Genomic DNA, 17,358 nt, shown 5'->3' on the forward strand with positions numbered 1-17,358 from the left:
ACACACACACACACACACACACACACACACACACACACACACACACACACACACATATAGTGGGATAAGTATATGTCTGATGTAATCTAGATATTGCTCATGTTTTGTGGGCACAACAGACTACAATTAATTATCTCCTCCCTCTTTGGACAGACACACACACACACACACACACACACAGTATCAGACATCCACAAAAGAAGCACATATAAACACACATTCCCTCTGTATGTATTTGTGCAGTGTTTATTCACTGAGGAGAAGTGTGAAGTTATTCATGCTTAGTATTCCCAAGATGTCTCACAGAAAGATATTGCAAAGTGTTTGTGTGTGTGTGTGTGTATGCGTGCGTGCATGGCCATGTGTGAAGGCTGGAATACAGAATGGTATTGATTAAACACAGCAGGGGGTGAGAGTGTGAGCGCTGCAGATAGCTCACTCACCTGCCACTCTGCAGACACACACACACGCACACAAACATCAAACTAGCCGCTGGCTTCATTAGAAAGAGCCTGGCTGGCTTTCGATATGATGAATAAAATAAATCAAGGAATTTTAATTCAGCTTTGAGGGGTGCAATATCAGGTTTGCATTGAAAATATGTTCTGCTGTCTTTTGTTTTTGTTCTCTCTTCAGCGTTTCAGTGTTTGACAGGTACATTCTTCCAAAAAAGAAAAAAAAAAGTACATTTAACCTCATCAATCCCCCCCAAAATGCTACTTTTTACAGCTTAAATTGGCAAATTTGAGAATGCAAAGAGTTTTTTTTTGTTTTTTTTAAATGAGTGACACTTCTGTTAAAGATATGACTAAAAGACTGAATAAAAGCCTCCAGTCTTGTAACTCAAAGATTAGCTTAACCAACATTTGTTTTGGGAGTCATCCCTGCAGAGTCCAGAGCTGAGTGGAATTTCTTGTTTGTGGTCGACATGAGAGACAGTGAGCTGAAAACGGCTGAACGATGAAGAGCACGTCTTCTCAACAGGTACATCTTTGATGTAGTAAAAACCAGATTTGTGTGTTGGTTCTTCAACATATTACAGTCATTTTGCTACTGTTTCAATAACCTGGTGTTAGCTCAATAAGAACAAACAGGAAGGCAGATAAATAAAAGTATGCAGACGTTTCCAGCTGTTGCATACATGAGTCGTAGAAATAGACAGTCATGTGACGAGCGTCTTCGTTTCTGAGCCCAACTTTCCCGCTTATACGGCTGAGCCGTATTGAAATTGGACCTAATGAACGTCCTTTGTACGTCTTCATGACTTAAGAACATGCAATAATCATGTCTTGTTTGAAATGCAAGCGAAAGGCTTTTGTGGAAGCAAAATCACAGATTGTTTTATAATTCGCTTTACAAATTTATTTTTTTTTTAATTTAAAAAGTGAGGCATGCTTTTGGGTTTGACCCCCATTGCTTTTTGAGCTCAATAACTTGGTAAAGAGTACAACAATCGGCTAATACATCTGCTCTGCGAAGGAACACCAATTATATGCCAGGAATGAAGCTGTGGAGAAGTTTTTCATGCAGGGCTTATTCATACAATTTCTCACAGAGAAATTTTTTTAAAATACCCACAAAAATGTTGAAGTTTGTGGTCGTAATGCGATGGGCGTATGAATTCTTCTGCTAAGTACTATACGGTAAACTGGACTCACCAAACATCCTACACGCTGCTAGAAGCTGCTGTTCTGTTATATGTGATGGTGCGACTCATTGCATAGAGTGAAAGTAAAGCAAAACAAAACCAAAACAAAAATAAAAACAAAGCTTTCCCCATATAGTTAATAATACACAGGAAAAAACACAATACCTCAATTATCTATGTGAATTGGTAAATCACCCTTCATGCCTTGCAGGTGCAGACATTACAAATGTTAGGCTGTAAACTGTGTGGCCATCCTGCTCTCATCTATAACGTGAGAAGAAGCTTTTGTTGTTAACAGAGGGACACATGAAGGGCACTGAGCCGGAGATGGGAAAGGTTGTCTAAGATCAACCATGTCACGGTGTGATCCACCAACAGGAAGACAATCATGGCCGTCCCCTGCCTTTTTGGCTTTCGTTAGCCCAACGTTAACAACGTTAATAATTAGATGCCTCTCACTAACTAAATATAATCTGACAACATACACACAGAGCTGAGAAAGTCTATTAACTGATGACTGTGTCTTTTTTTACTTTCATTGTGAAATATTCTCTATTAAGTAGATATAATATAATTTTCCTATTGTACTATCTTTGCTGTTGAAGGCTAAAGTTCAACTTCCTGCAAAGTATCTCGTACCTTACTTTCCGTCTGCAGCAAAAAGTTTTCCCCCCATAAATCTATTTATTCGTCATTCGTGTCTCTTGACACTAATTATGACATTACAGTCTGCAGGTAAATCAGGACTGATGCCTTGTTCAGAAGCGGCAGCCTTCAGTAGATCGCTGCACTCTGATTATTATTATCCCGACTTTCTCCAACCTTCAATAACGATGTTGCTCATTTTGACACTGATGCACTCCTGTTTACGGAGCCTCTCCTTGAGCGCTGCGCGGCAAATTGCCGGAGCCTATTTGCAGGAGTTTTCGCTCTCCATAAATGTCGCAGCTCCAATTCAGGACATTGATAAGAAAAGGTGTGGTGGAGGGGTACGTGGGGGGGAATAGAGAGGCTGTATGTTGCGAGATGCATTTGTATTCTTCACCATTATTATCCCTCACCGTCTCTCTGTCCGTCCAGATCCGTCCTCTTTTCTTTTCTTTTCTTTTCTTCCTTCCTACTCTCCTCTCCTTATTTCTCTTACTCCCTCTTTCCACACCGCTAGGTTTTAATCACTGCTGTAATTGGCAACTCCCTGCTGTGCTTGCGCACATACACGCATTCACACACATTTACGCACACACACACATGCACTCCTGTTCTTTCTAGCTGCTGCAAATCCCTCTGGCAATGTATGCGTGAGCATGTGTGTGTGTGTGTGTGCGTGTGTGTATGGGGAGGGAGTGGAGGAGATATGGAGCGATAAGGATAATGAAAGAAGGAGAGTTTCAGAACTGCAGGCCAACTCAACAATCTGTCTGCAGCGAAGCTCTATGTGCAAGTGGAGCGGTGCGGCCAAACTGTAATTATGGACGAGAAAAAAAATAAAAAGGCACATTTTAGGACTTATTAATGACCACCACATTGTGATGGAGTTACTGAGAAAGCTGATGTAGCTTGGGTCCATTAAATAAACAACCAACGTTGAGCTGGAGCACCTATTAGAAAGCATAGTTGTGTTAATGGGTCACAATGAAGCAGCAGTTTTATGTTCAACCAGACCTTTTGGCATGTTGGTCTAGCAGACATGTCGATGCAGGATCTGTGTGTCTGGTTTTTTTTGTGTTTTTTTTTTTTTTATGTTTGGTCAGAGAATACAGTGAGGCAGCTCTGAGTATCGAAACTGCTAAAAAAAAAACCCCAAAAAAACATTTAAAGCAAGTAAAAAAGTATTTAAAATGTTTTTCTCGATGTAAATATTTCTTTCGGGGTGATTGACGTAAAATCGGCACCGACTCTAGTAATCCATAAATACAAATGAATCAAGGCAAATTGTGCAACCAATCAATGTTCCATTACAAAATTTGAATGGAACATTAACCAAGTATTGAAAACACTTACAGAAATGTGTTGAATACTTTGCAGAAAAAGCCTGTTGTGATGATGAGAACTTAAAATTCTCACATATGGAAAAATTGCGATTGTAACCTTTTGTTCGGCACAAACTGTCTTCGAAGCTTAAAGTTTTTAGAGATACTTCCTTTGAACTCGGATCTGCAGTTCTTTCTATTGTTTTTTAATTGGAAACAAATTAGTTATCCAGACTGGACCACTCTTGATTTTTTTTGTAAACCATTTAGGAGTTTAATTAGATAGAATGAGCCACATTCTATCTAATTAAACTCTTCAGGTTCTCAGAGAGAAGGCCCAGTACATTTCTCCATTCATCCGTCCTTCAGTTGCATGAAGTTTGCCAGTATCACATAATATAAGACAGCCCACAGCATGATGTTCACATCTGCAACCTTCACTTTCTGTATGTAATTTTTTGGGCTGAAGTGGACAAGCATTCTTCCTCCAAATGTGTAAATTGAGGCTAATGCATATGAGTGTGTGCGGCTCTGGATGTATATATTAAGACATGTTAACCCAGATAAATTGGAACATTAATTAACCTGTGTTTGTTTTTTATTTTGTATTTTATTTGATTTAATAATGAGGGTCCATCTGAAAATGTAGTATGAGTTCATGAGGCAGGAGTTCATACGTTTCTTACTTTTTCCTACCCCTTTTCGAGCGTGTTAAGATTATTGTAGTACCAAAAATATGTCTTTTGCATTCCTTGTTCATGTGTGTGATTTTATACTTGTCATGTTCGAAATAAATAAAATAAACAATACTCAAAGATTTCAGCTGTACAGCTGGGACTGTTTTCTCCCAGTAATCTTCTTCAGCATATTTTAAACAAGCTTCCGCTTCAGCATCATTTCTTCAATTAAATTTATGTTTTACTTTATATTGATCGGTGTTTAGGAAGTTTTAATTTGCATCCCTGATTTCAAGTTTTCCTTCTGTGACACAGAAGCCATTTAAACTTGGCCACTTCTAAGATTAAGACAAAAAATAAAAACCCCATGACATTCAACTAAGTCACGCTTGCCTTTCTTTACAGTCAGCAATAATTTATAAAATACATTTTATAAAACATTGAAGTCGAGTTCAATTTATTTTGCCAATTGGAAAAATGTTTTTGTTAATGTAAGGAAACCCAGCCGACTGTATTGAGTTTGCAGCAATCCCTCATACTGAGCAAGTATGTGGCAACAGTGGACAGCATAACCCGACTGAGTGCGAGTGGCCAAATGGGGGTTTGATGTATTCTCATCCTGAGAATAAGGCAGCAAATGTCATCTAAAACTTGCGCAGCTTCTCACTAAGTCACAGGCACAGAAATGTACTACTACTCTCTGTCAGCACCATCAACACAGATGAATGTGTGGGGAAAAAATGCCCAAACCACTTAATTTCAAATCCTTTACTTTAGAGAACTGACCAGGAAGAACATGCCTGGTTGTAAAAGGCTTCTTCAACCAGCTCACCAAATCCCACACTGTGAGAACCAGATGACAATGGCCGTGCTAAACCCAAATGCTAAAGAATCCCAGCTTTATGGTTATCATGCCACATTGAATGCAGAAAAGAAAGTTTCATGCCTGTGTGTGTGTGCATCTTTTATGTGGGTCACCCCACCATGTCTAATGGCCCCTTGCTGCGTGCAGCGTCCTGCGTTGAGCTGCTCCCTGCTGTCACACTCACACACACACACAAACAAATGTGCGGGCACAGTGGGGGAGATTTTTGGGGTCTCCCTTTGCCCTAATACCCTCCACAATACACCACTGCTGCATCTGTTGCGTCTGTCCTCAAAGTTTAAAGTTGCTCGGTGAAGAACTAGCATCCCTCTCCTCTCCTCATTAGCTAGCTTCTCTCCTCTTTTCTGATGACATCTGCTCACCCTTTCCCTCTTTTCTGCCACTTTTTATTCTTTCAACTCAAAAGATGGGTTATTATTTTTGCAATTTTTTTCTGCAGTTTTTTTTGTTGTTTCACCCTAGGATGACTGGGACTGGATTCTACAAGGAGCAGACTTCAGCTTTTTTTAGGCCTCCATGACGCTAGCGGCTAGCAGCTACCTCAACCAGGTGAGCCTCTGCTTTAAGGAGATTTAAAACCACACATTGGCATTTTTAAGGTTCCTCTCAATAGAAATTCAAGGCTAGTATTGACATAGCTAGCAAAAACAACATTGCTTGATCCCCCCTCTGAGTCATTAATGCCATGCTAAAGCCAGCCTTGGCATCTTCTGTCTCAAAATGTGAAATTCAAAGTATTTTTGCAATTAGTGGGTTGGAAGAGTGTGTTGTCTTTTTTGTCATATTTTTTCCTTTTGCCGGCTTGTCTATCCAGGCATAAACCAGAAAAATAATTTTAAAAAAAGACCCTTATTAAAATTCTAGCACTGCAGTTTTATTTACCTCCTTCACTGTGGAAAAATCTTGGAGGCGAGGAAAGACGAAGAGAGGAGAGGACAGGAGCGTAGGGGGATGGGTGAGGTACAGTTCGAGAAAGGAAGAAGCAAAGACGAGCAAAGAGTGAGATGCTGATAATTCAGTTTACCACAGCCAGACCCAGCCCATCCCCATTGCGTGTATATGTGCTGGAGCACGTATACACACCAGGAAACAAGGCAAGGCATAATTGTAGATACAATAGGCTAACTGGGAAGCAGCTAACTTTCAAAATACGATCAGCGGCATGAAGGCTCACTTTGACCCTCAGAGCGTAAAACGAACCGATACATACCCTAGCTAATTCTCAGCTGCAGAGAAGCCAGTTACGTCACTACATTTTCACACTGCGGTACTGTCTCTTTGTCTGCTTGTCGGATAGCCAGCTGTAAGACGGAGGGCGTACGATGTCTTGGACAAAAATACAGCTTTGTGGATTTTTTTTTTTTTGGTTTGTTTTGATGCACCTTTGTTCAAATATTGATCAGTGTCACGATGATTAGTTGTTTGGTGTTTCAGTTTTTTCTCTTTTTTTATCTGAAGTGTGTTTCACCGAATATTTTCACAGATAAATTGTTTGTCCTTGTGTGTGTGTGTGTGCACAGAACATCACGTGGATTATAAGATCCACTGAATTTTACAATAGGCATGAAAAGGGAAATTAAAGCCATCTTTGTGTTTCCACGTGAACTGGGCATCCATAAACGCAGTGTAACGGAGTAAAATTTGTATCGTGATATATGGCGACCTTTTGTTCAGCTGTGCTCGACGTCTCATAAACACACAGACAACACAAAGAGAAGAAGAGTAATAATTTGTTTCGGTTCTTCTCCTGTCATATCCCGTTTTAGTTGCAGTTTCTTTCAGTAAAAAAAAGACAGTTTTTGACTAAAGTAGAGGATTCTTTTTAGCAATCTGTTTGCCTGTGTGCATCAGTAGCATTCTGTTATTTTCAGTGCCACGCCTTCGACCGTTTGGGACAGACTAACCTTATTCTAACTCCACCACCCCCATTTTCAGCCCACCTGACCAAGATTCACAAAAGACAGACCCCAAAAAACGCTCACGCGAATCCACAACACAGACGACATGAGACCTCCAAAGTCTACAGCGAATGCAAAAAATTATTCAGACGTAGCAATCAGAACTGTGAAATAACAATTCTCATTTGTTGCAAGTGATAAACAAAGAAACGTTTTGGGGTTTGATTCCACTGTGGCTTCTGCTCTTCACACACAGTCGTACCATGGACTGGCCTGATAGGATTATAGAGTGGTCCTGTAGCCACATTCTTTGTGTTTCTTTCCTCTCTTTCAGTCCGTCAAGCCTAAAATATTCACAAAGTTAATTCCTGTCTGACAGCACTAAAAGAAATATCTATCTATCTATCTATCTATCTATCTATCTATCTATCTATCTATCTATCTATCTGTCTATCTGTCTATCTGTCTGTCTGTGACTATATTTTTCAGGTTTTGGATGTGAGGGTGTTGTCTGCTGGTGTATAAATTAAAAATAATGCAGCAGAGCTGGAGACAGACAGGCTTTACAGAATACTGATGCCATATTACGTGTTCGCGTGTGGAGAATATTAGTCCTATAGCGATAGGTTATTGGTCAAACCTCGGGTTGTGACAGTAGAGCTGTTTGTCGAAAACCTCCAGCTTTATCTTGCTTATAAAAACGCCAGAGTGACACTGTTATTTTTCAATTATATATATATATATATTTTTTTTTTTTTTTTTTTTATTTATTTTTTTTTTTATCAAACACTTTTGCTGTGGGAAAGAATGAAATGAGCAGTTGTTGTAGCAATTGTCCCGACGTTTTCGTATTTGATTTTCTGGAGGTGACTGCAGCCTTATTTATGTGCTTTTTATTCGTTGTCTGGGTATCGAAAGAGTGTTAGTTTTTCTCTCTGTCTGAAGGACAATGTTCCCATTCGGAGGAGAGTGGGAGTGCAGTGTTTGACACATGTTAGTGCTGGCTGATTAGTCGACACATAAAGAACATGCAGTCCCTCCATCACTATTCAGCCATTTTGTCTGCGCCGTTTGTGCTTACTGGTCGAGTGGATGTTTGTGTGCGCGAGAAAGGCTTTTGTTAAGGTAATGCCTGGGAGAGAGAATGACCGAGGGAGAAGACACCGTGAAAAATCGCGCAGACCGCGGCCAAGTCCCACCGACCCTCAGATGAGATTTTGTCGTCTTTAGTCTGACCACATCATTAAAACTGAATTTTTGTGTTTTACCTAAAATTGCAAGGTAACAAAGTAATGCCTTAAAAAAAAAAAAAAAAAAAAAAGGTTATATTTAATATGGAGAGGTGCTGTGTAGGGAAGAGTGTCAGATCAGTAGTGTTGTGTCTTTTGTCTCTTAAGTGGATTAACACTGTGGTCAGTGAGACACAGTGAAACTGGCAGCCATAGCCATTGTTTACAAGCTGGTGTCGCCTCTGCCGCTTCAAATCTTTGTTCGATGCTGATTTGTTTTCCCAGACTTTCTTACAATTGCTGGGTGGAGTTTGAGCTGATTCGATGTGTAATCTTTTAAGGTGGGGGGGGGGGGGGAGAAAACGTGCAAATGTTTGCATTGCATCGTTATATTTAATACATTTTTGGGCCCTTTTTAAAATTAGAGTCCAGACTGAGAAGGTGATGTGGTCAAATCTGCAATATATGTATATTCAGCACACACATACACACACACACACACACACATATATATATATATATAACATGTACAATTACAAATATCATGTTTATTATTATTTTACTGGATGCTGCATCTTTGATAAAGATGCAAATCTTGTTTTTCACTTTGTGTAATCTTGTGTAGTTTTGAAGGCAAATTCAATCAACCTTCCAACATCATACTAGTTTTATAAAACATCAAGAGGAAATAATTAGATATGCAGTATAAGGGCAAGACATTTGATGCTTTTTATATTTTCATCTTATTTTTTCTCACTAACTCCACAGCATAGCTACTATACAGTAAAGTCTGAAACACTCTCAATGAATATGTGCATAAATACAAATTAGTTTACTTAAATTGATGCAATTAGTATTACAAATACTATTTATGTTACTGCTTCTGTTCAGCATTCAATGTATGTAATGCATGGTATGTCATTCATTCATAGCATACATTTTATTTTCTTGTTTTTTTTTTTTTATTATTCCTGAAAAGAGCAAAGGTACTTTGTAATTTTAGTTGTTCGAACAGTAGAGCTCCCCCTCTGGCTTTCAGGTAGCTTAGCATCCAATTTGGCTCTAAGCAATTTGGAACAATCAAGTGTGTGGTTATAACTCAATTGTTTTTACTTTTTAAAAAAGAGAAAAAAAGAACAAAATAAATAGCTGTATTTCAGCTGCGTCGCATATATTTACGATTGACTTACACCCTTAGAACAAGATGAATGAAATAATGTGACATATTCACATATTTACGTAATTAATTTTAAAAACATAATCAAAACATATTTTAGCTTCACGGTGAACAGATTTTATTTTGATTTGAAAAACCATAAAGAGTAAATTACTCTGCAGAACGCAGAGCTGCTGGTGTCTCTGTTTTAAAATTTTCTTTGAAGAATCAGTTTTTGTTGAGTGGGTTACATTCACAATGACAGTGATGAAAAAAGTATATTTGCACCACGAGACGAAAATTCAACTTAAGCTCCTTTCATATTTATCAATCGCAGCCCACATTTCACATCTCTGCAGATAATAAATATCTGCATATTTCAGATTTGTTATCTTTGCCTCTGTACGCCTTATCTCTGCAGGTAATTTGTATATCTTTACGTAGACTCTTAACCTCGCCTACAAACGACTAAAACGATAAGATTTCAATACGTTTTTGAAGTGCTGTCTAATAGATGGTGCTGTGATTACACCTTCAAGGCCTTTAAGTGACATCCAAGTAATGTAGTTCTATGTCCTTCATTTTTTCCTTTTTCATTTTCCGACGAGGCTTTTTAATGGATTTATTCGTCAAAAGGTTGCTACGTGTGGTCGTGTTTTCAGTAGTTAACTTGACGCTTTAGTTATTTTTTTTATTTTTTTTGCATTTCTTTAGAACGTAGTCTTCTGTTTTGTTGGCTGAAAAATAATTAAAGTGGACGGGCCTAAACGTACACGAGTAACTTTGCATTAACGGTCAAAATTTAGACAAGGGAAAACATTTAATCAACATTCATGGGTGAATTTTAAATAAGATATATATATATATATATTTTTTTTTTTTATGAGCGATGAAATAAATCAAAGCCTAAATAAATATTATTCATACTTAATAACACGAGTGCATTACAGATCAAATAAAAAAGCTAGATATTTATCATGCAGCACTACTTATCCAAATTCTCACAGTAATCAGAAATAATAACATTTCTTTTGTGTCTCATGACATGTTAAATTGGTTTGTGAGCCATGAAGGAGCTGTGATTTCAACAAAATGACTCAATGTTAAGTCAGATGACATTGAAAAGCAGTTTGTTATTCTTCTGGTTGACTCAGTCATCGTCTCCTTTACCATTCAGCCCCGTTCGCTTTGACTGAGGCCTGTGCTGAGGACCGCCATTCATGACCAGCAGTGTGTGCAAACAGAAAAGTGTTATTGTCAAGGTGGGTGTGTGTTTGCATTGACCCTTTTAAAAGGGAGGCTGCGCCTCCACAATACACTCTGATGTTGATTTTTCACTCTTTCTTCTTCTATCTGTATTTCACACACACTCCCTGTCGTAAGCACACACACACTCACAAAAGCCAGGCGGACCTATGCAGGATCAGCCATGCTAGAAGTTGTCAGTTTGACATTGTTGTCTATAAGCTGCTTTGGAGCAAAAGAAGAAGAAGTTCTAAGGACATTTCCAAATGGTTTGTAGTAGTTGAGTTCTTTTTTTCCCCCATGGCAGCCACAGCTCCACGTCAGTGAATCTCTGAAGGGGGGGGGAGGGCGGCGGCTCCTTCCAGTCATTCGCAGCTCAAATGTGAATAGGACCAGCAATTGATTTGCTAATGACAAAGTCCTCTGCCTTAATAAAAATGGACGTAACAAGCCTGTCCGTGTTGGCGTTTGGCGTGTTTTAGCAGGCTTCCTGAATCGATTAGCGGAAGGTGAAGCGGAGGCTGCCGTGCAGGATGTTGTTTCATGCAGTGGAAAGATGACTTTAAGATAAATGTGACACAGCTGTTGTAACTGCTGCTGTGCCGCTTGAATCTGCCTGGAATAACCAAATAGTAATTATTGAATTATTGCGCCACAAAGTGAGTGGAAATAATACGCTCAGTCATGATTAATAAATTCATTTGAGCAGAGTCAGTCTTGTCAATGGTGCAGCCTCGTCAAGGACTCGGTTTTCCAGATGTGCTTTTGACTTACAAGCGTTTACAATATGGATTTATTTTCACATAGGATTTATATTGCACTGTTCGTTCATGAGCTGAAATAATGTTGGGCTTAGACTCGGATAAAGATTTTATGTGTCTTAAACAAAATTGAAAACACGTGATGTAATTGATTTTATTTAAAACTGAATCTTACAACTACAGTAAGAAATAATGTATTATTACAATCACAGTTAAGTTATATGTCATTTTTACTTATTGCTATTTAGATATACTTAAACAAAAGTTCAGAATTAACTATTACTAAATGTATTCTCATGTTCTGTCATTTATGGAGTAGCACAACCAATTGATGTATAGTTGGAAAAGAGATGCTGTTTAACGGAGACGTTCGTATTGAGCCAGTTGTAATTTGGATACGTTACACTTCTTTAATTTGTGCTCAGTGACTGTCTGTGTTTGTGCAATCAGAAAGATTTACAAAGATATAAACAAAAAAATTCAGCTGACTGGCAGTGTGCAGCAACCACGGGAGGGACGTGCATTACTTGATCCATTCAGGAAACTCTTTATTTCTCTGTCATGACATTAAAAGGACTTTAAAGTATAGCAGCAGTACAATAGAAAACATTAGTACATTAAAAATCTCAGCTTTTTAAAACCTTCAAATGTGCTGAAACCTTTAACTAGCCCATAAATCATCAAAAGCCTTGTAGAAAAACCAATGAAAACCCCAGCTAATTGTTTTTTCTTTTTTTTTGCTTGTTTCCCATATTTGGTCATCTCTTCCTCTCATTTTCTCATCAGTAACGCTGTTAGTTTTCTGTTGGCTTGACTTGAAATCTCGATAAAGCATCTGAAATGCCACCTCCCTCTTCAGCTAACATTTACACTCTCTCAGGGCATGTTGAAATTACGTTTTAGCTGGCGTTGACGCGAGAACAATAACGACAGTGATTGTGCCCTGCTGCGGATGTGGCACAAACGGCACATAAATCCAGATGTGACTGGCTTTATTAGACAGCTGCTGACGATAATCCAGCCGATAAATGACTTTGAGGAGCTCTAAGCCCCTCAGCTGCAGCGGTTCGCTCTCTGTGACAAGTTTTAATTTCCCCGTCACGAGACGTAATAAAAATATCAGGAAGCTGTGTGACACTTTGCGCATTCGAGTGCTGATTGAGACTCAACGCAAGGAAAGTTATTCCTGTCTAGCTTTTAATAAAACGAAGCCGAAGCAGCAGAACCGTCGTGGAGGGGAAGAAAACAAAGTTGGAAGCGTATGGAGGCGAACGCCGTCTGCGGGCCCTCTGCGCGTTTAGGCTCGCCGCGCCTGTCGTGCTGTTTTGTAAACTAGCGATAGATCCGGAGCAAGAAATCTCAGCGTGGTCCTTGCAGGAACATCTCAGCGCCTGCACATCACACAGCTGTCACTGGGTTTGAGCTGTCTCTCAGACCTTGGATTTCTCCTTGCGCTCAGTCCGCTCTGAGCGTCTCCTCCTTTGCGCAGGATAGACGCGGGATGGAGGACCCTTCACCATGGCAACCGCTAATGCAGTATAGATGCAGGGACTGCCGGCTGTAATAACACAGGGATGTGGGGAGAGGCAGGTGAAATGTCACGGGGGCTGCTTAAATGAGGCGCCTTTGATGTTCCAGTGCGGCGAACTCTAAATCCCGTTCGGCTCGGCAGTGGAAATCAGGTTATTGTTTCCTGTATTGGTTCGGCGCTGCCGTCTCCCGTTCAGCAGAGTGGAAGCCAACAAAAGAGCCTGTTCCTCAACATGGCGTCCCACACCGCCCTACAGCCATCACTTCATTTTTGTGTCAGCCTCTCCTCGGCATTGTTTCCTGTATCGGCTTAGACTGCCCAACTCTTCTAATCCCCCTGTAGTCTGAGTTGGATATCGGCTTCGTGCCGTGTCCTCTCACCTCTTCAAGGATGGGATTTTTCTGTCCTGTCCTTCACACACTGGAGTGCATTTCAGAGAGTTTAAAAAAAATTATACTCCAAGCAAGTTGTAATGGAGTTGTCAATACAGCTTTCCATCTTGTTACCCATTATTTCAATATATATCTTTTTATTATAGGTGGACTAATTGATCAATAAGAGATCAGAACAGGTAATTGTTTGCCGATTAACTCTGATCGGTGATCAGATCCTGAGCAAGAACCCTAATAATCCTTTATTTTCTCTTTTATTAAAGACACCAAAACCAAGAACTCATCAAATAACTGCGTGAACTTTTTTTTTTTTTTTTTTTAAACAAATGCTTTGGATCGTAAATAGGGATGATCAATTCAGCTACTGTTGCATCTCAAACTACTATCTCTTTTCAAATAATCTTTTTTTCCTTCCGTTTCATGTGTTTAGAGTTCTTAGAAAAACTAATCGTGATCAGTCGAAATTGAACCTCAAAGCAAATCGGAAATTGCTATCAGCCTGGGAAAAGCCTGATTACTGCATTTCCTATTGTTATTTTTAAATGCATTTATAAATGTGTTCATAAACACTTGTTCATTCGTATCACATTACTAGAACACAAGTAAGTGCATTATTTGATCATTTCTAGCTGACACAAGGCCACAAGTCAAGGACCTCATGACCACACGGTCCAAAACAAACATTTCTTCAATACGGCCTTGTCAGTAGCACTTTCCTGACCCTGCTGCTACTGCTCCTGCTATGTGTGTGTGTGTGTGTGTGTGTGTGTCCCTGTGTGTAAGGGCGTATTTGTTTTGTCTGAACCTATCTATAGCTTTGAGCTGCCCCTTTCTTTTACAGGGAGAGAAAGAAACCACACCCCTCGGGCCTTAACCAGCCTCTCTGTGTGTGCGGTGGTTTGCTCTCTTGGGATTTGGGGATTGATGTTGGGAGTTTTTCCTCCACAGCAGAAGCTGCGGGACAACGGGATGCATGTGTTTTAGAGTGAAATGTACCCTGAAAGTTTTCTAAAAGTTCTGATATGCAGTACATGAATAAAGATGGAACATATACCGAGGGCAACGTGCATCTTGCCCCACACGGTGATGTGTTTGTTTGACTTTTACACACTCAACTTGTCAATACAAATGACAGTGTTGAAGAATAAACTTGACACAGCACATATTTGCAAGTTTACTTGTTTTGACCAATGAGATATGGATGTGATCAGGCGTTCTGTTTAGAGCACCAATGACAGATCACAGTAAAAATGCCTTGGTTTTATAGTGGTTTATACAAATACATGACATGATCTAACTGATTTTAAAAGTGATATTTTTTTCAACTGCTGCAACAATATTGTATCACATTGATATTGCTGCAGTTACAGTAATATCTTTAGCACCTATTTATTTAAACTTTAAATTAAATCAGTGATTCTTGAGAATAAGGACAAAATGGGTTTTAATTCTCCCTTTTTTTTATTATTTCTCAACCTTATGTATGCAAATATGACAAATAATTTTTTGGAAATGTAAAGATGCTAAGGTACAGGCTCCCAGTTGCAACATTTTTTTTAAATTACGTTTTTAATCGACGTGACCCAGAACGTTGTCATCACCATCTGACAAAAATAAATAAAAAATATTTTTTAATGACCCTGTTACTGATATTTTACTCATTTTACAGACAAATGCTTCTCAAGAAACAAAATAAATATTATTTAAAACAAAAAACAACATAAAGTCCATCTGATGGAGTTGACAGTGCATGACCGAGTTGACACGGAACTGAAGGTGGTGACAAACTAGTGAGTAAAATGAAAAACTTGATACATGTGAAGTAATGCAATTTATGTAAAATACATTAAAATTAATTAATTGCACATTTAAGTGAGATTTGACAACAATTTCACTGAAAGACTCACAAAAACTAAGCTGACATCTGACGGAGATGACAAAAAGCCAAACTACCTCAATTTATATGATGTTATTCTGAAGGAGGCCATATTGTAGCTCATCGGGTCCATGAAATCTTTATAATATACCAAAATTAAGCTTTTATTTCACAAAATTTCATCAAAGTTTTGTAAATTGTCAGTTATGGAGTTGACATATCATGGTTGTGACAAACAACATAGGATTAAAAAGAAGAAAAAACTAAAGAATAACATAAGCCAACCAGAACTAATTAGCCCTCTTAGCAAAGAAAGAGAAAGGAAGAGGTCATGGGGTCCTCAGAAGTTCTGGTGCCCCCCCAATAATGCCTGATTTCTTTTACATTCTTTTCATGTCTGACGGTGTTGACAAAAACTAGGGACAAATTTCAATGGAGTTAGAAAATATATTAAAATGATTTTTAATTACATTTATTGATACTTTTATAATTATTTATATGACTACTTATACTTAATTGTCATAATATATACTTTTAGTATTTATTTAATTGTTTTAAACCATTATAATGTATTGAGTTCTGCTCCGGGACAAGGGATTTTACAGGCATCATCAACCGATTACAATGTTTAAAATAAAAAAATATTCAACAAATACCTGGAAAATATACATTGTTGTGCTCACATGACCCAGGTTAGCTTAGTCAGATATTTGAAAAAATTATATTTTGTGTATATTTTATTCAAATTTTGTGCTTTATCCATAGGACCTGTTTTGTCCCTATTCTCAAGAATCACTGAAATACTTTGAGGAAAACATCACTTTAGACGCTAGCTGCTGTTGTTTCTTTTTTTTTTTAAATAAATGCTTTTTGTTTTGAATACTGCATTTTTTGCCGTTGTGCTTTTTCTACAGTATAACAAGCCGACATTAGCCGGTTAATTAGTCGGACTACAGAGACGCCGCTCTGACCTTCCTGACTGCAGTCTGAAAACGGTGGTACCTTAATGAGAGTGATGAGTGCTGCGCCTTAAGTTTCCACGCCGTGAACGTCTGTGGTTTTTCGTGACCGGAAGAACACTCCGGTCATGCTGAAAATATCCCTGGTCTCATTAAAAGGGCTGAAAACTGTAGCAACGGTCTCATTCACCATTTCTCGGATTTAAAACTCTGAACTTCTTAAAACATTTGGCGTACCTGCGGCGTATGGACCAATACAGGTCCGCTTCCGTCCGTTTGACTTTTAATTGCATGATAATGAACGCGGCCTGTCTAAAAACCACAAATAATATCCACATTACAGTTTCATTTGGCGACGTAGATGACATGTACGCTTTATAATTTGTCGGACAAATGTGGGAAATATTTTCTCAAACTTTTACAACACTGGCGTCCTATTTTTAAAGTCGACATTAATGCAGTTTCGGTTCCAGAAATATTTCCAGGAGATTAGGAGAAGGAACTGAAACCTGCACAGACACATGATTGGAGTTGGCAATGAAAACATCAGGACTTAATGCTTAACATTTTCCAACAATAACAGGCGAAGAGTATTTATTTTTCAGTAAGATTATTGCAGTCCTGTCCAAATTTGCTTGCATGTTTGTTTTAGTAAACAGTGTGCCATACCAATCTCTATCTCTGCATTTCAGGTGCACAGACTCCTCATCGCGCCTGGGCGGAACATGAAACGGTCCCTCCAGCTGGAAGAGCGAGAGCTGTGTGGGCTTCCTGAAGTGGTGCAGCGCCGGGTCATCGGAGAGCCGCAGTGCATGCTTGGGAACAGAAGCAGCTATCTGTGTTATTTCAGCAGCAGCAGCATGTTGGATGAAGGGCCCTTCCACGGGCATTATGGATTAATCTTTGGCAGGATCTCAACTGGATCGGCCCAAAAATGGGATGTTTAACCTCACGTGTAGCAGAACCGCTGTGATAAAGCGGGATAGAGAGAGGATTGAGCGTGACCCACATTGGGACTGTTCTAAATGTATTACCTGTGTTGACTGTTTATGAAGGTATGTGCTAAAAGGGTATGTGCTCTGCAAACCCACAATGTTACTCCAAGAGAATCGTCACTATATATATATATA

The 17,358-nt window shown here is 39.0% G+C and overlaps 1 long non-coding RNA gene across 1 annotated transcript in view; it reads left to right on the forward strand.

The window, feature by feature from the left end:
• Positions 1–17,337, forward strand: part of LOC108166983 (uncharacterized) — a 27,304-nt gene extending 9,967 nt beyond the window's left edge. The window contains exons 2-3 of the long non-coding RNA XR_001777387.1: positions 5,644–5,730; positions 16,921–17,337. This is a non-coding gene — a long non-coding RNA (uncharacterized LOC108166983). The remainder of the gene's footprint in view (positions 1–5,643; positions 5,731–16,920) is intronic.
• Positions 17,338–17,358: the final 21 nt, after the last annotated feature.

The sequence above is a fragment of the Poecilia reticulata genome, linkage group LG16 (assembly GCF_000633615.1).
Source record: "Poecilia reticulata strain Guanapo linkage group LG16, Guppy_female_1.0+MT, whole genome shotgun sequence".
NCBI classification, from domain to species: Eukaryota; Metazoa; Chordata; class Actinopteri; order Cyprinodontiformes; family Poeciliidae; genus Poecilia; species Poecilia reticulata.